The sequence below is a fragment of the Nomascus leucogenys genome, chromosome 2 (assembly GCF_006542625.1).
Source record: "Nomascus leucogenys isolate Asia chromosome 2, Asia_NLE_v1, whole genome shotgun sequence".
In the NCBI taxonomy this organism is placed as follows: Eukaryota; Metazoa; Chordata; class Mammalia; order Primates; family Hylobatidae; genus Nomascus; species Nomascus leucogenys.
Window position 1 is genome coordinate 102,099,217 of NC_044382.1, and position 22,615 is coordinate 102,121,831.

Below are 22,615 nucleotides of genomic sequence, written 5' to 3' on the forward strand. Positions count from 1 at the left end.
ATTACACAGTAAGGTAACTATGGTTAACATTAAGGTATTCTCTATTACAAACAGCAAGAAGAGAGGCCTTTGACTGTTCTCATCACAAAGAATTGATGAAGGTATGAGATGATGGATACACTAAGTAACCTGATTGGATCATTATACAACAAATATATTGTATCCCATAAATATATATAATGTGTCAATTAAATTTTAATTTAACTAAGAGACAGAAAGGAATAAAAAATAAAGCAGTGTCAGTGTCTCAAGATACTAAGACAACCTATGTGAATTAGCCCAAGATAAGCCTACCATGTACAATCAAAAAAGCAAATCACTTGGCTCCTAGAGTATGCCTGATGACCATAAGTGCAACTCAGGGATATTGATTAACTTAATAAATTTCTATGTGATCAGTTTATTCTCAATGTTTTAAAATCATCACCAGTATCATTTCAAAAATTTTATACTACAGTTGTCACTGGTTTTATAAATATGCAAAAATGATGTTGTTTGGGGATCTGGGGATAAATGTGTCATGAAAAAGAAAATGGAGAATCATTAATGTTGAATACTCTCTTTGAATGGAAGGAATATGTCTGATGAGTGTCTGTCACCTGTTTAAAAAGAAAAAAAGTAAGATCTTTCAGAGTAGTCCTGAGATCTATTCTCAAAAAAAGATGTTTTTGGTTTCTGTTTCCTTTTCTTTCTTTGTATTTCAAGGGCTGTAGCTCGCTCTGCTTGCAAAGCCCATCATTCTTTGCAGCTCTAGTATTTTACCAAATAGGCTCAAGGGGCTATTCTCATGGAATCTTATCTGCTTGCCAGCATCCATTTACTTTTCTGACATTCCAGCACTAAAAATTGCTTTGAAGCCTTCAGTGTTTCCTCTGTAATGCAAATAGATAGACGTAGTTTTAACATGATTTTTGACACTTAACTCAAAAGTGACCTGTTATGGTTTTAGTGGAGTTGTGCTAAAAATCTAAAACAGGAACATATCCTAGAAATGTGCAAGCCAAGATAAAGAAGAATTTTTCCCTTCAAAAAAAATTTAAACACACACACAAAAAACACACACAAGTGTACACTTTGCCACTGGAAAATACAATAAAATTGTGGTACAACTGAAATTGAGAGACTCTAGGGGAGAAAAAGCATGGGAACACCAATACAAAAAAATAGTCACTCTGTTCTACTGTGCAAGTACATGAGTGCTTATGACACACATATTACTGGTTTGATAGAAGAAAATGACTTTTTACTTTAACAGTTTAAAAATTAATGCTTCAAAACACTTTCCAACATTAGCCCTCACTTTTTCTTTTCTCCTGCCTCAGGTTTCCCTAACTACCTCTAAGTGTCACCTTCTACCTGCAGATTCTGTCCTACCCTTGTATCTGAGTTAATTTTGACTGAGGTAAGAAATACCTAAACTGCTTTAAAGCACACTTCATGTACCTCTTACCATTTGGTCATTCACCACATTGAGGTAGGAGAGGTAAATTGGAAGGAGGCGAAAATGGTAAATACAATCAATTGGTTTCCATAGTGTCTCCCAAGCTTCACTCTTCTCATGTGATAAGCAGGCCCACCATAAAGTTTCTGAGGCTTCCTTTGCCTCTCCTGTATTCCAGTCAGAATAAATGAGTTCTCACTATACTTTTTCCTCCTAGGAACAGTATGTTAAACCATGGTCTTTCAGTCTCCCTCAATGGAAATCAATAACCCTAATCCTGATAGCTGTGGTCTTAAACCTAGTGGCTATGCCTCCTCCCTAAATGTCTCAATGGACTTCTTCCTATATGACTGCTCTCTTAAAATGGAATTACCAACTCAGTTTCTTACTGCTTGGTTGGTATACCTATGGGGCCTTTGCAACTTTACCCTGGATCCCCTGAACAACAGTTTTTACTCAAAGTATAACTGGATATAATCGAAAATTTGAACATCAGCACCATTGTCCCTCAAACCTTCCACTACCCCTTTATTAGGACAGCAACCTTTCCACCTGTCCTGCTTGAGAAATGAAACCTAGTGTCAGCCCTGGCCTCTCCATCCTGTATGAGCTACCCAACCAGAATGACTCAATAACAAGCAGGGCAAGAATCAAATAAGGAAAGCAAGACATTCACATTGGTGTGAATTTAAGGGGGTGTCAAAAAAAATTCAGCAAACACATTAAATAATATTTTAATGCAATGTTTTAAAAAATCAAAATTAATGTAAAAATCTACAATGAACAAGATATCAAAATTTTAAATAGTATTACTTATTTTTGCTTTTGCCTCAGGTTCCAATAAGGCAACGTACTTTTAGTGATTCTGTCTTTATTCAAAGTTTTGACATTTTATTCATTGTGCATTTTGTGTGAGGCAAATGCCTTGCTCATCTCACCTTAGTCCTGACCCTGCCAACAAGTACCAGGGTAAAACATACTAGATGAAAAATGTGACCTTGATAATAATACTCATGAAGAACAAAAACTGGCTTAGAAAATTTTCTGTAGTTGGAATGTAAAATTTGAAATAAATTACTTAGTATGAAATAAAATCTGTGAAAGTATGACAACTTATTAAGACCTAAAAATTTTTAAATTATAAACTATCTTCTTGAACTTCTGTTTTCGGTAATGGAAGGTTAGGTTATTTGGACCTTGGCATTATTGATATTTGGGGCTACGTAATTTGTTTGTTGTTGGGGGTGGCCTGTGCATTATAGTACGATCAACAGCATTGCTGGTCTCTCCCCACCAGATGACTGTAGTTCCCCTAACCCCAGTTCTAACAACTAAAACATCTCCAAACATTATCAAATGTCCCCTAGGGGAAAAAAATCACCCCCAGTTGAAAACCACTAGTTGAGGCTATCCCTCCTGCTGAAAACTGAAAATGCAGAATTTTTTTTAAATGCAATCACTTAAAGCACTAAGCTGACAAGATAATGGGGAACTGTCATGCCAAATTCTGGGTGAAGTAAAAAACCCAGTGTTTACCTTTCTGGTAAGAAGAATATCGAACACCTAAGCCAATTTGCCTTGAGGACATTTGCCCATTGGCAAATTTAAGCTTCAATTCTGAAACATCAAAGGCAAGGGGTTTAGAAATCAAGGCTCAAGATCCCATGTAAGGTGGCACATAGAATAGAAAATTCTCTGCATTAAGTTAGACCTCAAAGGGCTATACCTAGAATGAAATCTGCCGTCCTCATTTCCCACCCACCCCAAGGACTTCCATGAAGGTTGTCTAGACACTAAGAGGAGCAGAGGAGGAAAGAAAAGAGAAATGGCAAAGGAGGGAAACGTCTGTCTAAAAATCTTTGGCCACAGCCTGGCCCTCATTAGGATTTACTGACCAGGTTCTCATCACCTTGATTGATTGCGGAACTTCAAGCTAAGATTTTGGTCGAAATGATCCCAAGATCCTTGGCAAAAGCAAATGCAAATTCTTCCTAAAAGGTATCTTCATCCAAGCCTCCAGGACTCTCCAAATAATTTTGCAAGGGCAGTAAGAAAGATAACCAAGCATACAGGGAAACCAAGCATACAGGGAAACAAAGCAACATGGGCAAAAACATGCATAATTACAGGACAACTGAAACAGACCTACTAAGACTTCAGATATTAGAATTAACAGATACAAATTATAAAACTACACTTGCTGTATTTAAAAAATTAAATGGCATGATTGAAAATATCTCCAGGGATAGGAAACTACAAAAAAAAAAGGAAAAGTAATTTGAAAAAGAGCCAAATGAAATTTCTAGAAATGAAAACACAATGACTGAAATTTAAAACTCAATGTAGGCTGGGCGCGGTGGCTCACGCTTGTAATCCCAGCACTTTGGGAGGCCGAGGTGGGCGGATCACGAGGTCAGGAGATCGAGACCACGGTGAAACCCCGTCTCTATTAAAAAAATACAAAAAATTAGCCGGGCGTGGTGGCGGGCGCCTGTAGTCCCAGCTACTCGCAGAGGCTGAGGCGGGAGAATGGCGTGAACCCAGGAGGCGGAGCTTGCAGTGAGCCGAGATTGCGCCACTGCACTCCAGCCTGGGGGACAGAGCGAGACTCCGTCTCAAAAAAAAATAAAAATAAAAATAAATAAATAAATAAATAAAACTCAATGTATTGCATTTGCAGCAGATCAGACCCAGAAAATGACAGAACTAGTGAACTGGTGGGCAGATGAGAAAAAAAAAATGACTCAGAGAGTAGCCTAGGAACCAGCATGCATGAAATGGTGAGAAAATCTAATATATGTTTACTCTTGAGTTTCAGAAGGAGAGAAGAAAGATATTTGCGGAAGCAAACTCATATTTTATCAATGGTAACTTACAAACTTTTTTAACATCTCTGAAATCAAGACACATCTCAAAACTGAAGGTTCTTATAATTACTGTTGGCCAGGCAACAATCATAACGTATTTGTGCTATTCATGTTATCCTCACTTCAGCTGACTTATGTGCATTATTGGTAGTAAATAAGTTGAGTTTAATTGTTGTTTAAAATGTCTTCCAATACTATGATTCAGCATTGAGAAGTTGTTGTGATATGTATTGCACTTCCAAAAAGTTTGTTAAAAGTGTATATACAAAGGCCCACAGTCTGACATTAGTGAAGAAAATACTTGTAATTGAAGTAATGGCCACAGTTCAATGGTCATTAGATTCCTGCAAAGCAAGAAAAGAGAAATGGGAAAGGAGGGACTAAGTACTTAACAGGACCTAAGAAATAAAAATATTTGAGACTCTAGTTCAAAAAATAAAATATTTTTATACAAAGTTAATTTAAAACTAAAGATAAGTGGGAACTCAGTAATTAAATGAACAAATATAGGACATCATTATATGAGGAACCATAGATCAGGAAATTAATAAAAGTGAAAACTAATTTTCACAATGAGCTCACAGGCAGCCAAGGCAAAAAGGCAAATGGTGCATGACAGTCATTTGTCAAAAGTTGCATAATCATTAGAAGACAGAAACTTTCATTAACCCTAAATTATTATAAAAACTAGCATGGATTCTAATATGCCATAGAATATATAATTATATGGGTTGGCACATTATATAATTTAATCTTGGAGAAGAAACAGACATCTCAAAATAGTTGACTTTACACTGCCTGCTATTATTTTCGAGTCCCCAGGCAGCATAATCTGAAGAATTTCCAATAATCCTAATAAATTATATGAAATCCTAAAGTCTTAATCTTAAATATAAAGTTAGAGTAATTGTTAGTAATGTGTAATAGCCATGCAAAAAAATGAGTTATTCGGCCGGGCGCAGTGGCTCACACCTGTAATCCCAGCACTTTGGGAGGCCGAGGTGGGCGGATCATGAAGTCAAGAGATCGAGACCATCCTGGCAAACACAGTGCAACCCCATCTCTACTAAAAATACAAAAATTAGCTGGGCGTGGTAGCGCACCTGTAATCCCAGCTACTCGGGAGGCTGAGGTAGGAGAATCACTTGAACCCAGGAGGCAGAGGTTGCACTGAGCCGAGATCGCACCACTGCACTCCAGCCTGGTGACACAGCGAGATTCCGTCTCAAAAAAAAAAAAAGAGTTATTCTGTAGGTATGTCTAATCTAATAACATCAATGATATCAGAAATTGTAAGAATGACTACAAAGAGTTTGCACCTGTGGGGGGCTTTTGATAAGAAAAAGTATACATGAAGAGATGGATTGGATATTAAAGACTTAGTAGGAGCAATGTGAGGACAGTTTAGCAGGGCCAGAGGTAGGGAGGAACACTTAAGTCCCTACAGAGTTAAGATGGGTTACACAGTTTAATAACAAACATCCCATAATCTCCATGGCTTAGTATAACAAAAATTTACTTCTCACTTATGCTACGTACACAAAATTCATCAATGAGGGTTTATACTTCATATTCACTTAAGAACCAAGGCTGACAGAGGTTCTGCTATTTTGTGGATACACCATAAAGTACTGGTGACCTACCCCCAGTCCCCCACAACCCCATCACCAGCTACAAAGTGGCTAGAAAATTAGAGGAGTACTTGGTTATTTGACAAGCATTAAGTATCTCTGTAACTACTCCCAGGTATTAGTGCTTCTATACCACAAAATGACTTAATGTTTTGGAAGAGTCACAAAATAGAAACATCCACTATCTCTAAGGCCAAATTCATTTTACTCTATGCTAAATTTCTATTAAGGAATAAAAGGCAGTAGGTGGGCATTAATCCACACTTTTGCCTGTTAGGCAAATTGCTCTTTTTCTCTTCCTTCTCTTACACTTTTACTCCTGTGCATTTCTTTAAACATTAGTCATTTTTTGGCCCAAGCCTGGATACACTGTAATACTTTCCTAGCATCTACTTAACCTACTCTCCTTTTGTTGTTAATTTCATTAATTTTGCCTTAATCTCAGTTGTTAAACATTTCATTCTACCCACATAATTCACATAATAATTCTCATACTACTTGGGGGACAAAGTCAGTCAAATAAATTCACTTGTCGTTACCAAAAGAGATCATAGGAAATTTCATCCACAGAAGTCTAGGAATCTCTTTACACAGACAAGAGGCTGTCCCAAGGGATCCAGGAGCCTTGCTAAGAAGTTTTATATAGAGACAATCTGAGTGGGATAGGAAAAAATCATGGTCTTCAGATTCGGACAGATTGAGTTTGAATTCCTGCTCCTTCACTTAGTGGTTGTATAACTGTGGGCAAGTCAATTAACCTCTCCGAACCTCAGTTTCCTCCTCTCTAAAATGAAACTATGAATACAGGAATTAGAGAGAAGGTTTGTAAGGTATCTAGCATATAATAAGTCTTAACCGAAAGAATTATTATTACTACTGTACATGGACTGATCAATAAACAGAAAGGCAATGTAAACTGACACAGAAGGAGAGGAGTTTCTACTTATAGATTAGAGGGCATGGTGCTTTAAATACTCAATGAACTCAAATATCAAAATTTTCCAAAACTGTTCTCAAAAATTTCTAGAAAGCAATATCAAAGAAATATAAATTATGTAAAGAGAAGGTTGACTATTTTATACATTGCAATTATCATAAGATTTATGTAATAAAAATTTACATGAAGCAAGTCAGAGGGAAATGGTTTGTTTATTGGGTTAACAATTACATTTTGCCTCTTTCCTAGGCATCAACTCTAATCAGTAAACTACAAAAAAGAATAGGGTCCATAAGTGGTTTTGCATGTCGTTTTTTTCAGTACTGGCACATACACAGCATTCAATAAATATTTGTTAATGAACAAATGGATGCCAGCTATTATCTCTGGAATTGATGGTTTTCGTTTCAAGGAAGTTGCCTAATATGTTCTTTGATGATAGTTTGACAGTTTGACACTAGCCATTTTTGTGACTTATGACATAAATAATGGGGGATGGGGGAGAATGACCAACTGTGATGGTTAGTTTTATGGATCAATTTGGCTATGCTATAGTACTCACTTATTTAATCAAACACTAACCTAGATGTTACTGTGAAGTGTTCTGTAGATGTTGTTAATGTCTACAATCAGCTAACTTTAAGTAAAAGAGATTAACTTTTAATAAGGTGGGTGGATCTTATCCCATGAGTTGAAGACTTTAAGAGCAAAAACTGAGGGTCCTGGATGAGAAGAAATTCTGCCTTAAGACTGCAGCATCACCTGCTGTGTGAGCTTCCAGCCTGCCAGCCTGCCCTACAGATTTCAGACTTGCCAGTCCCCACAATTGTGTGAGCCAATTTCTTAAAATAAATCATATATGTGTGTGCGTGAGTGTGTGTATGTATATGCATATGCATATGTATATGCATATATATGTATTTTATTGGTTCTGTTTCTCTGGAGAACACTGACTGATACACCAACAAAAGTGTATATTATTTGAGGCTTTAAAGTACTAGGTAGACATCAAAAGTAGAATGTACTAAATGCTATTACACGTCGCTGTAGACCATTAGTTTTAACTAAAACAATGCCTTCTTTATGTTCTTCTTTGATATCAATCCAAAATTACTGATTCCAGCCAACATCTATCACCATTAATGTCCATGTCCCTTGAATCTCTTTGCATAATAATGTATACATTTCTCAGAATCAAAACCAAGTATCATTGAATCCAATTAAAAGGGGAATCTAAAAGAATTATTTTACGTATTATCTATAATATCAACAGCAAGGAGGCCTAGAATCATACAGAATACACTTATGCCATTTTAGTGTTTATGTAATAAAAAGATATCATAATTCTGTACTCCATACCTATTAATCTGTAGTTCCAACTTTTAGCATATGCCTAAGCAAGAGAAATAAAGAACTAACCAAATCCAGGCCAAGGAAGGATTTAACCAGAAATATTCAAAAGGGCCATAAATATTAATACACCAGAAACTATTTAAAACCTGCTTATATCACCAGAATAGAAAATGTCAGTGTTAACATACAAAACTAGAATAGGCATACCAATGTAATGTTGATACTGACAAATACAATATAAATTTATGTAACATGAGACACTTGGACCATGTTACAAAAATGCAACTGTTATTGTCTTGCACATGTCAATCGGAAAAAGGGAGAGAGAATCAGTGTCAAGGGTTGAAATAAAAATCGTGGAACGTAAGGCTGGCAGATTTTATTTATACTGGACATCCTGACCCCTTTACACACTTACTTAGAAAAGCAAAAACCAGAAATTCCTTCTTAAATATTTTCCTTCAGTTTTCCTGAAGGAAATCTCCAGATATTTCATTTCCTCTCTCAATGACTGGCCTATTACTAAATTGCTCAATGGGAGCAATTAAGCATCAAGTTGTACATCACAAATGGAGACAACCTAGCAATCTATTTAATCAACATAAACAATCAAACTAATTCAATCAATTTATGTGGCCAAAAAAAAAATATTTTCTGTCTCCTCCTTTCCCCTGCTCTTCTTTCATTCCCACATCTTATGGTCTGGTCACAGCAACAAAAGCCCATTTTACCATATATGGTTTACCTCAGTATGTCTAAAGAAGTACAACAATGCCTCTAGATTCCAAATGTCCAGCTATGTCAAAACATAGAAAGTATCGAGTCAGACTGGAGAATGGCATTATTTTATAGCTCCAGTTCAGTTTATGGTCTTCTCACATAACCTACTAAAGTTAAAAAAGACTTAAAGTTTTTTTCTATAATTAATAAACTGGGTCAGGCACGGTGGCTCACACCTGTAATTCCAGCACTTTGGGAGGCCAAGGTGGGTGGATCATTTGAGATCAGGAGTTCGAGACCAGCTTGGCCAACATGGTGAGACCCTGTCTCTACTAAAAATACAAAAAAAAAAAAAATGGCTGGGTGTAGTGGCAGATGCCTGTAATCTCAGCTACTCAGAAGGCTGAGGTAGGAGAATCACTTGAACCCGGGAGGCAAAGGTTGCAGTGAATCAAGACCATGCCACCGCATTCCAGCCTGGATGATAGAGTGAGAATCTGTCTTAAGAAAAATAAATAAAAAATAAATAAAATAAATAAGTAAATTGATGCTTTGTCTTTCCATTTCTAATTCCTTAGTTTCAATTATACCAGGGTATAATATATGCTAAAAACATATTTGGAGGATTAATAGTCACAATTTTTAAATGAATGTAATAACTGATTATATATAAATTCATTGCCTAATCGTGAATAAGACTTTAATCCCATAAAAGATGTTTAATAGCAATTTTAACTACTAAGCACAAAATTAATAGTGTTAGGGGATTGAAAATTAAATTTCAAGGTAGCCAAAGCATAAATTCAAGAACTTTAGATAATTTTAAAGAGAACAAAATACTAAGAAAAAAAATTGCCATGTTTATGCAACTATGTGTAATAACACATTGCTACTCTATACGTTCATATAAATTCGGAATATTACTCAGAAGGGATTTTTTATAAAACATATCCTTATAAAGACAATGAAATAGCAAGAAAACAATTTTTAGTTCTAATAGAATAAATCTTATTCACAAAGGAAAACAAAGAAAGTAAGGGGAAAGGCACTGAAACTCTGAGGTACTAATTACTCTGCTTTTACATGGGGGTAAGTAAAGCAGTACAGTTCTATGGTCCTTATATACACAAAGCTTCCATTAACTTTTGATGAGTCTGCCTTCATGAGAAACACAGAATCACTTTCTCATATACAATTTTTTTTACTAGTACGAGGATCTCATAATGACACACAGTTCAGGCCCTACATTCCCACGCATGAGAATTCTCAGTGAAGTGACTTCACTTTTAGCAAGGGAATGACTGAATTTTGTGCAGGATTCTCAAGACTGAATTTTGCGCAGGATTCTCAAGACTGAATTTTGCGCAGGATTCTCAAATTCTTAATATATCAATCACATTAAAGAGTGCCCATTTTCACATATACACCATGGAATACTATGCAACCATAAAAAAGGATGAGTTCATGTCCTTTGCAGGGACATGGATTAAGCTGGAAACCATCATTCTCAGCAAACTATCACAGGAACAGAAAACCAAACGCTGCATGTTCTCACTCATAAGTGGGAGCTGAACAATGAGAACACATGGACATGGGGAGGGGAACATCACATACCAGGGGCCCTGTCGAGGGATGGGGGGCAAGGGGAGGGACAGCATTAGGAGAAATACCTAATGTAAATGACTGGTTAATGGGTGCAGCAAACCACCATGGCATGTGTATACCTATGTAACAAACCTGCATGTTCTGCACATGTATCCCAGAACTTAAAGTATAATTAAAAAAAAAAGAGTGCCCATTTTATTTTCAATTGCTTGGATAAATGGGATTAAAGAAAATAGAGTTATATTAAAGGAATTTTCTACTACTCAGTTGCCAGTAGAGCTATGCATGAAGAATTCTTATTAAGTCAAAAGAGAACAGAATATATTTGAAAGCAGAGTTGACCCCCTTCATTCGGTTTAACGAATGGAAATACTCAAGATTCAGGTCACTATGGGCCCTTTTCCCTATTCAAAAAGGGACCCTCCCTATTAATAACCATTAGAATGCTCCACATTTTTAAGTTTGCAACATCATGGCCTCATTGCAAATTGGGTATTTAGGGAAAACTACATTTCCTTCCAAGGAAAATGTTTTAAAAATTCACAATTTCTCTGTCACGCATTTTTTAAATAATAAGAACAGAAAAATCTAACTGTTTTGCAACTAGGCTCAGGCAACTGCCCAGGCAGCCTATAGAACTGATATCAACAGTTTTATGCCTGTCAGAAAATCATTCTAAAGACTTTTTTTAATCTGAAAAATAACATCATCACTGTGGATTCCACCCTGAAATCCGAAGGCAGGAATTATATTGTGTTGTTAAAATGTTAGCAAGTGCATTTCATTTTTTGAAAAGGCAATTTAGTTTTCCTGACATAAAGAGCTGATTATATCTCTTATTACTATTACAAGAATTTGATGTATCACAAAGTGAAAGAGTTACAGCATGTGTCAACTATCAACCAGGAAAAATGAACCTGATTCATAATTCACTTTGAGAATGTCTAGTTAGTCAATCAAGTGATTTGTAATCATGAAGGCTGCCAGAAATTGAATGAAGAATGGGACACAGTAAAATTCTTAGGTTTTTTTTTTTAGTATTCTTATTTTGTTATGTGACTTTTATTGCCATTTTTGATCACTGTTTCTCAGCAGCACAAATTAAATCACACATATTTACTTAGAAGTTTTTGATTACTAAATAGACTAAGGATATACAAGTTGAATGACCAGAGTACATAATGTCTTCCTACAAAATTAAAGGTTTTAGTGTTTACAGCTTGAACAAGGAAAATTTCATTCCTTCCAATCTCCTCCACTCTCTCCCCATTTTATTTGAATTATTTAGTAAATATGCCACTCATTCTAACTCGGTATATTTCTATATATTCTAAAACAAGTAAAATCATTTAACAGAACCTAGTTAATACCAGAAACCTTAAGCTTCTTTTTAATATCTTCATTGTAATTCCTCAGTTAAAACTATAATATAATATGATAGTCAAAGAACATTTAACCTGTAATTAATAAAATCTCAGTAAATAGACAAAATATAAAATCAACTTATAGCCTGACATATTACTAAAGGGGTAATGTGATAAATGAGTGTTTTTCAAAGTGTAAACTACTGAAACATGTAAGAATGTGCCATTCTGACAATACTGGCCATTATAAGCTTTTTCATCAGCATTGCATGACATAGAATTACACAGCTTTAAAGTAAATGGAACTTTAAATATGATAACAAATGGGCTCCTCCTTTGATTTACTCTTCATAACTTTCAAGCAGAAGGGTCCTTTTCCAACTTTAGACTGATTACAACACAAGATCTCCTTAGGGAAAGTAATAGAGTTCTTAAGCTCCATTATACTCATTACTGAAATCTAATATTTATTTTTTAAATTCAGCTGTATAAACTTTGTGGGTAAATTTCCAATAATAAATGTTTGGTTTTTCAAAATGACAAAATTCCAGACACACATTATACATTGACTCCAAGAAACTAGTATAATTATGGTGAGACCTTGGGAAAGATACTGTTTTCCACACTGAATATTCCCTGAAAAGTGTATCAGCACTCCACTTGGGAATTCACGTTATCACCATTATCAGACCAACTGCTAGAATCACCTTTTCTTTCCTATTTAGCTTATTCATTCATTCACTCCACAAATGCTCATTAAGCTCCCACTCTTGCCAGGTATTATGCTAGAAACTGGGGATATAAAGATGAATTTAAAACATAGTCTTTGTACTTGCCCTTAAGAAATCTACAGTCTAGTAAGAAGAAGACATAAGTAAATAAGAACAATGAAATGCGGGCTCTAGAAGAGATCTGTATCTTGGAAATTTCAGTGACAGAGGTCAGTAGAGGACTTCAAAGTGTTCACCAAGCTCAATCTTGAATGAAAGTTGGTACCTATCAGGAAGCAAAGGGGAAAGACTATAATTGTAAGAAGGAGAATATGAATGAAGACAAAAGTGCAAAATAGCTTATCATGGTAGGACAAATACAAGCTAGTCAGTTTAACTGGGGTTTAACATGTAAGAAGTACATGTTACATGTTGGGTGGTAAGGGAAAAGGCTGCCAGAAGTCTCTTTCAAAAACATTTCATATTGATGGTTAGGCTAGTTATAATCAGGTGATGTCATGTACTTGTAGGATAAGGATCCTCTTCCTCATACCTAAGAGTAGTTTTGACTTCAGTGAGCATCAGTCCTACAAATTTTTGACCTTGGGATTTGTTTATACTGTAAAGAAGAAAAATTGAAAGATAATAACAATTACAAAAAAAAAAAAAGGCAGGACACAAGCAAAGCAAGACTGTAAAGAAAATTTACTCTGACAACCTGACAATGGTGATAACTCAAGTGAAAGCAACTAAAGAGGGCCAAAGCAACATAAGTGACTGTAGCAAGTTACTTATATATACACACACATATATATACATACTTCATGATTACATAAGATTTGGCCAAATTATAAATGTAATTAGTACAGTAAAATGAAGTTATGATTATTAAATACTATCAAATTATATTGACCCTGAACTGCAGACAGCTACGTAGATACACTACTGACTCTTGTAATAACATTAAATATATAGAAGTCAAGCACTATGTCTCTGGAATAGCAAACTTGCAACAAGCATTAATGATGGCCACCCGTTGATCCACTAAATAACCTATTTGAAAATGGAAGATAATCTGTCCTGAAATTTCCTGATATCAGTAATACACTTTTTTTTTTTTTTTTTTTTTGGAGACAGTCTTGCTCTGTCACGCAGGCCGGAGCGCAGTGGCATGATCTCACCTCACTGCGACCTCCGCCTCCCAGGTTCAAGTGATTCTCGTGCCTCAGCTTCCCAAGTGAAGTGTGTTTAGTACAGACAGGATTTCAACATGTTGGCCAGGCTGGTTTCGAACTTCTGGCCTCAAGTGATCTTCTCGCCTCGGCCTCCCAAAGTGCTGGGATTACAGGCATAAGCTACCACACCCGGCCTAGTAATATATTTTTAAAATAAGTATACAACATATGTGATCAATATCACTCTTTTCTAATCAGTATGTATTCAAATAAGAGTCATGAATTAGAAGTTAGCTGGCATGTGTTATGAGGAATGAGAATGGAGATGACAGAAGCTAATCAAACAAATTTTAAGTATATTCACAGATAACAAATTATAACTTCCTTTATTTTTCACTGTTGTGTTGATTTCTTTGTCGTCCTCTGGGTTCAAGTAATGAAGCATCATGGTTCAACATCCCAATAATGTCTCATAAAACAAAGTTTAAGACAAATTGTTGTTTGATAACACTGCAAAGATAAAATAACATTAACATGATCTTTCATGTATGAAGATGACACCGACTCACCATCAATAGAGATGAGCTGCAAGTTGTTGTTCCATAGTTGAGATGGGCTTGCTGATCTAGCCAATTCTATTGCCAAAGCTCCACAGTGAATGGCAGCTTACATCTGTGAAATGATTATTACCAGTGGTCACAGAAAATAACAAAATAAAATGATCTATATAGAAATAAAACTTATGTCTTTGGTCCCAAACTACCATATTCTGATAAACTTTTAAAAAGTCACAGAAATGTATAAATACTGTATGATTCTTTCATTAAAAATTATACATGTAGTTACTCTGATCAATTCATTGTATTCTATATATTACTTACCTAAATATACAAATAATGAAAGCCTGACCCCCTACCTAAGAATGTTCTCAGCTATCTTAACTAAAACAAAGATTGTTTCTGACTTGCAAAATCAGAAGTGTATAATGATGATGCTCAAAACATGAAAGCATGCCAACTTTACATCCCTCATCACCAGTAGCAATAACTGAGGAAATTACAGAATATTTTTGTTAATTTTAGAAATATTCTCTATAGCATGAAATGTAATATGACTACAGCCAAAATTACTTTGACATTTCCTAGAATTCTGAAAAATACTTTCATGTTTTATGAAGAAAAAATATTTTATTTACTAGCTACAGTGTTCATTCTTTTTTTTTTTTACAAGTAAAATCTGTTTAATAGCTTCTTCAAAAAGGTACAAAATGCATTATTTACAAGAATTTTAAAAATATGGAACACTTCACGAATTTGTGTATCATCCTTGTGCAGGGGCCATGCTAATCTTCTCTGTATCGTTCCAATTTTAGTATATGTGCTGCCGAAGCGAGCACCAGTGTTCATTCTTGTTAATACCGAGGTTTTACGATAAAATAGTTCTACTGACTCCTGATATGGAATTTTATCAGTTTCTGGTTGAATCTCCTTCATAAAGCTGAGAAGCTGATAAAATATTACTGGAAGACATTGTTTGTAAGTAAAATTAATGTTACATGCTTCTTTATTATTTAAAAGAATAAGAAATTAGCTTAACAACTTAAAAATTAATAAGAAGCCATTAAAACGAGATATAAGTAAAACAAAATCACAATGCTAAGTGCCTATGATGAGCAAGGCACTATTTAGAGGTTCTGTGAACAAGTATAAAAATAACAAGGCATAGTACATAACCTCAAAGAAATCACAATTTAGATATTATTGAAACATTCTTCTTTCAGTTCTCCACAGTTGTTTACAAAAACAAACAGCTAGATTCTAACCCAGATCCTCTGTTAGAACAGGAAGGATGATGTGGAAAAGTACAGTATCACCTACCACGGCATGGTAGCTACCATAAGGATGCACCTCTGGGGCTCCTCTTGCATATGGAAATAAGGAAATTTTAATAGAAATATTGAGAATATCTGCTGCAACCTGTGATGCAGGACCGCTGCCACCTGCAAACAAATAAAATTCATTCATTTTAAGACACCATATAAACATTTCCAGTCACAATTCTGTTTTAATGGGTCATGCAGCAAGTATATTCTCTTTAACAGCTTTCCATTATCATCCCCCACCAACTCACCAAAATTGGATGTCTTCCACTAGATTGCAAACTCCTAAAGTTCCTCTTCATTTTGGTTTCCAATTTCTACAATGCCTAGCCGAACAAATAACTCAGTCTAGTAAGAAATTAAGGTTAAAACTGGCTACTATAATACTCTGTAACCAGTTCTATAATAAGTTTTATAGAAAGTACTACAGATACTAAAAGGAAGGAAAAACTAGCTTTAAAGAATGAGTTGCTGCTGGACAGAGAGAAAAGTAGAGAAAAAGCATTCTTAGTGGAGGAAAGGTAAAAAGTTAGGGAGGTACAAAAGGACACACAATATTCTGAGAATTTCAAGTAGTTTTTTGGGAAAGCAGCAAATAAGAAGACAAAGGCAGGAGAAATATAGCGGAGATGACTTATATGCTAAAAAGCTGAACCTGTATTCTGACTAAAGGAGTGAAGACAGGAAAGTGAAGTGATCATTAAAAAGATCTTGGCAGCAGTACGAAAGATGTGAGGAAGAACAAGACTGAAGGCAATGGACTAAATCACACAAGACAAAGCTGGCTTGACCTAATGGGATATGGAGTTATGGTGACCCAACTCATCACCAGTGACCATTAGGTCTGTTACCCACTCTCAAATCCAAGTACATATTTAGACAATACTACAGACACTAATTTATTTAAGAAAACTGTTTATGTAATATAATCTCAATTAAAAAAATGGCAGGAATTTGACACAGGAATATCAACATGTGAAAATATTAATAATGAGTAGTAGGATTAGAGGTCATGTTTTTCTCCTTGTCATTGATATATTCCAAATGTTCTACATAATAAAATTAAAAATAAATTCTACAACAATTTCTTGAAGCTGTGATAGCTAAAACTTGGATTAACCCTAAAGAGCCTCACCCAGGATCCCATGACAATATAACTGAGCCTAAAGCCTTCTTCACCACCACAGCTCACTATCCCTAAAATATTTATTCCTGCATCAGGACTTTATGCCATGTTCTTTCTGCTTCTGTAGCACCCTCTGGCCCCGAATACCCATCTAAATCTCAACTTCATCATACCACCAGTTACACTGATCTCATACATGCATTACCTGCTCCATACATTTTCACATCCAATGATATTTAATTTATTGAAAACCATCTTCAGGAGTTCTCCTGTTTGTTCTTCCTACAGTTTTTATATAAAAACAGTCTAGTGCAAGTCAGTCCTATTCCAAAGCAAATGTTCATACATGACCCATTTATGGACATATGCACATATGTTTCGATAAACAAACTTACGTATATAACCACTACTAAAGAGTTTTCAAATCTATCTTCAGAAAAGTTGCCTACTGCTATGGGTTGAATTGTTTCCCCCCAAAATATGTTGTAGTCTTAACCTCCAACTCCTGTGAATGTGACCTTATTTGGAGATAGGATCTTTGCAAATAATCAAGACAAAATCATTAGGGTGAGCCCTAATCCAATGTGACTGGTATCCTTACAAAGAGGTAGATTTGGACACAGAGACAGACATGCACACAGGAAGAACACCACGTGAAGGCAGAGATCAGGGTGATAGACTGTAAACCACGGAATGTCAAAGATTGCCAGCAAACCACCAGAAGCTAGCAAAGAAGCATGGAACAGATTCTCCCTCATACCCCTTAGAAAGAACCAACACCTTGATCTCAGACTTCTATCCTCCAGAATTCAGAGACAATAGATTTCTGTTGAGTCAGTCACCCAGTTTGTGGTATTTTGTTACAGCCGCCATAGCAAAATAACACAACTACTAAGGGAAACCATGATTTCTTTCGCTGAAAGTCACTAAAAACAAAAACATTTGTAAGATTACAAATCAAAAAAATATCTTGCTATTCATTTCTCAGTCTGGTAGCAAATGTGCTATTTAATAGCTAAGCCAATCTAGTGCCAAAAACTTCTAAGAATAAACATGATTCATCCTTCATCCTATATAGTATCATTTACACAGACAGCATCACATAATCAAACATTAGAGAATGTAATCATTCTATAGATATTAGGATAAGAGAGTAAAATGAAGTTATATAAATTTTTCTTGGTAATGGGTAGAGCTGCTTCGTGAATTTTCATGCTGTGAAAATGTGATCTGACCCATAATACAACCAAAACATAGTATAATGAGTTACTTGATGAGCAATAACATTAGTATAGACCAGGAATGGGCTCTGAAGTAACAGATACTTCAATTCAAATCCTCGCTCTGTCACTCACTAGTTACAGGCATATCTTGAAGATATTGCAAGTTTAATTCCAGATCACAGCAATAAAGCAAACATTGCACAAAGCAAGTCACACAAATTTTGTTTCCCAGTGCACATAAAAGTTATGTCTACACTATAATGCAGTCTATTAAATATGTAATTACATTATGTCTAAAAAACTATGTACACACCTTAATTTAAAAATACTTTATTGCTAAAAAAAATGTGAACGATCATCTGAGCTTTCAGTGAGATGTAATCTTTTTGCTGGTGCCTTGAAGTTGATGACTGCTGACTGATCAAGGTGGTGATTGCTGAAGTTTGGGTAGCTGCGGTAATTCCTTAAAATAAGACAATAAAGTTTGCCCCATTGATTGACTCTTCCTTTAATGAAAGATTTCTCTGTGGCATGCAATGCTGTTTGATAGCATTTTACCCACAGTAGAGCTTCTTTCAAAACTGGAGTCAATCCCTTCAAATCCTGCTGTTGCTTTATCAACTAAGTTTATATAATGTTCTAAATCTGTTATTACTTCAACAGTGTTCACAGCATCTTTACCAGGGTACATTCCATCTCAAGAAACCACTTTTTTTTCCTCATCCATAAGAAACAACTCATCCGTTCAAGTGTAATCATGTAATTGCAGCAATTCGGTCACATCTTCAGGCCCCACGTCTAATTATAGTTCTCGCTATTTCTACCACATCTGCAGTTACTTCCTCCTCCAAAGTCCTGAACCCCTCAAAGTCATCCATGAGTGTTGGAATCAACTTCTTCCAATATCTTGTCCATGTTGATATTCTGAGCTCCTCCCATGAATCGCAAATGTTGTTAATGGCAGCTAGAAGGGTGAATCTTTTCTAGAAGACTTTCAATTGACTTTGCCCAGATGCATGAGAGGAATCATTACGTATGGCAGCTATAGCCTTATAAAATGTATTTCTTTTTTTTTTTTTTTTTCTGAGATGGAATCTTGCTCTATCACCCAGGCTGGAGTGCAGTGGCACGATCTCGGCTCACTGCAACCTCCAACCCCTGGGTTCAAGCAATTCTCCTGCCTCAGCCTCCCTAGTAACTGGGATTACAGGTGTGCGCCACCATGCCCAGCTAATTTTTTGTATTTTTAGTAGAGACAGGGTTTCACCATGTAGGCCAGGCTGGTCTTGAACTTCCGACCTCAGGTGATCCACCTGCCTCGGTCTCCCAAAGTGCTGGGATTACAGGCATGAGCCACCACTCTTAGACTCAAAATGTATTTCTTTTTTTTTTTTTTTTTTTTTTTTTTGAGATGGAGTCTCGCTCGGTCGCCCAGGCTGGAGTGCAGTGGTGCAATCTCGGCTCACTGCAAGCTCCGCCTCCCGGGTTCACGCCATTCTCCTGCCTTAGCCTCTCTGAGTAGCTGGGACTACAGGCGCCTGCCACCATGCCCGGCTAATTTTTTGTATTTTTAGTAGAGAGGGGGTTTCACCATGGTCTCGATCTCCTGACCTCATGATCCGCCTGCCTCAGCCTCCCAAAGTGCTGGGATTACAAGCGTGAGCCACCGCGCCCGGCCTCAAAATGTATTTCTTAATTAATGAAACTTGAAAGTTGAAATTACTCCTTGATCTATGGGCTGTAGAACAGATGTTGTATTAGCAGACATGAAAACAATATGAATCTCCTTGTACATCTCACTCAGAGCTCTTGGGTGACCAGGTACACTGTCAAGGAGCTGTAATAGTTTGAAAGGAATCTTTTTTTCTAAGCAGCAAGTCTAAAACAGTGGGTTTAAAATATTCAATAAACTGTGATAAACACATGTGCTGTCATCCTGACTTTGTTGTTCTGTTTAAAAAACAAAGGCATGGAAGATTTAGCATAATTCTTACAGGCCCTAGGATTTTTGGATTGGCAAATGAGCATTGGCTTCAACTTAAAGTCACCAGCTGGTTTAGCCTCTAACAAGAAGAGTCAGTCTATCCTTTGAGGCTTTGAAATCAGGCATTGGACTTCTCTGCTCTAGCTATGAAAGTCCTAGATAGCATCTTCTTCTAATAGAAGGCCATTTCATCTACATTGAAAACACGTTGTTTGTTGTAACCACTTTTGTCAATGATCTTAGCTAGATCTTCTGGATAACTTGCTATAGCTTCTATAGCAACACTTGCTGTATACTTATACTTTTATGTTCTGGAGACCACTTCTTTCCTTAAGCCTCATGAACCAACTTCTGCTAGCTTCAATCATTTTCTCTGTAACTTCCTCAGCCTTCACAGAATTGAAGAGAGTTAGGGCTTTGTTCTAGATTAGGCTTTCACCTAATATTGTGGCTGGTTTGATCTTCTACCCACACCACTCACACTTTCTCTACAATAAGACTGTTTTGCTTTTTTATTGTTGGTTTTTTCCTTGGAATAACACTTTTAATTTCCTTCAAAAACTTCCTTTGCTTCCACAACTTGGATGTTTGACAAGAGCTTTTGGCCTGTGTTGGCTTTTGACATGCCTTCCTCACTAAGCTTAATCATTTTTAGCTTTTGACTTAAAGGATGTGTGACTCTTCCTTTCACTTGAACACTTAAAGCCCATTTTAGCGTTATTAACTGGCACAACACTTTCAGTCTTGTTGTGTCTCAGGGAATAGGGTGGCCCAAGGAGAGAAAGAGAAATGGCTGATCAGTGGAGCAGTCAGAATACACACATTTATCAATTAGCTTTGCTGTCTTCAATGGGCTCAATTTGTGGCACCTCAAAACAATTACATCAGTAATATCAAAGATCACAGATCACCCTAACAGACACTGTAATAATGAAAAAGCTTGAAATAGTGTGAGATTTACAAATTATGACACAGAGTCACTAAGTGACACATACTGTTGAAAAAATGGCACCAATAGACATACTCTATACAGGGTTGCCACAAACCTTCAATTTGTAAAAAACGTAGTATCTGTGAAGCACAATAAAATGAACCACAATAAAACAAAATACGCCTGTATATGACTTGAGAAAATTACTTAACCATGTTTGAGCCTCAAACTCTTCATCAATAAAATGTTAGTTTCACATTTTATAAAAACTGAAGAAATTAGATGATATATGAAATGTGCTTAACATATATTAATAATAATAATAGGGCTTTACTATTTTTATTAAAAGGAATGTTTATAAATTAAGGATTTTTTTACACTTCTCTTGGGTAGGAAAAATAATTAAGCAAGCTCATGTAAGAACAAAAGTCTTGTTCACATATACTGTACACTAAATATTGCCTTTGGCTAGTTCCTGACTATAAAATGTAAGACTTTCGGAATTTTAAAACTATTTGTCAAAACTCAAAACACATTCAAAACCTAATCTTGGAACTAAAATACAAACACGATCTCAGTGACTTCTGGCTCTGTCGTTGACATTAGTTGGTATGCAGCTTTCAAAGATCTACAATACCACTCCTTTATTCCCTCAAATCTGTAAGCTTTCGCCAGTCCAGAAAAACTACCTTTACAATTTAGAGTTATATGAATGTAACTCAAATAGGATGGTATAATCCACTGAACCTTCTATCAGGAACTAGCAATGTGTTTGTTTATCTCTTTTAAATATCAATCTTGTAAAATATACATCTCAAAAATCAGCTAATTGAAGAAAATACATATTTTGAATTCACATACTTATTTTGAGAAATATTTAAATAATGCAAAACCCAACAAATCGCCAAATTCAAAAGGACCTTGTTATATCATGCAAACAATCTACACAAGATACAAATTATATTCCCATGTGAATTTCAATACCTGTGAACTGAAATTTGCTCCTATATCTACATATAAAGAAGTAGAAGAAATTGCACAATTAAGTCCAGAAAGACTGCAATTATTATGGAAAGAATGGTGGTATTTTTATTAACCTCTTTATCTAAAAGAGCTATCTGATGGCCGGGCGCGGTGGCTCATACCTGTAATCCCAGCACTTTGGGATGCCGAGGCGGGCAGATCACCTGAGGTCGGGAGTTCGAGACCAGCCTGACCAACATGGAGAAACTCCATCTCTACTAAAAATACAAAATTAGCCGGGCGTGCTGGCACATGCCTGTAATCCCAGCTACTAGGGAGGCCGAGGCAGGAGAATCACTTGAACCTGGGAGGCAGAAGTTGCAGTGAGCCGAGATCGCGCAATTGCACTCCAGCCTGGGCAACAAGAGCAAAACTCCATCTCCAAAAAAAAAAAAAAAGAGCTATCTGCACTGGTCAAATTTGTTGGAAAATATATCAACAACCCACTTCTCCTTGTGAGAGAGATAACTATTCTTAGCATCTTTTTAAAAATTTTAATGAGTTATAAAAACATGTTCAATGCTATAATAAGTTCAACAATATTAGCATCAGCATCAAAGCTAATGTATGGTCAAGACCAAACCTAGGTATTTTTTTTTAATATTTATGAAAACAGGCCAGGCGCAGTGGCTCACGCCTGTAATCC

The 22,615-nt window shown here is 36.0% G+C and overlaps 1 non-coding gene and 1 pseudogene across 2 annotated transcripts in view; both read right to left on the bottom strand.

Annotated features, from left to right (window-relative positions):
• Positions 1 to 22,615, bottom strand: part of LOC101176483 — a 159,862-nt pseudogene that overhangs the window by 128,787 nt on the left and 8,460 nt on the right. The gene's annotated exons all lie outside the window — the stretch shown is intronic.
• LOC115832077 lies at positions 15,093 to 15,199 on the bottom strand. Its single transcript, XR_004027544.1, has one exon. It is a non-coding gene; the product is annotated as a U6 spliceosomal RNA (small nuclear RNA).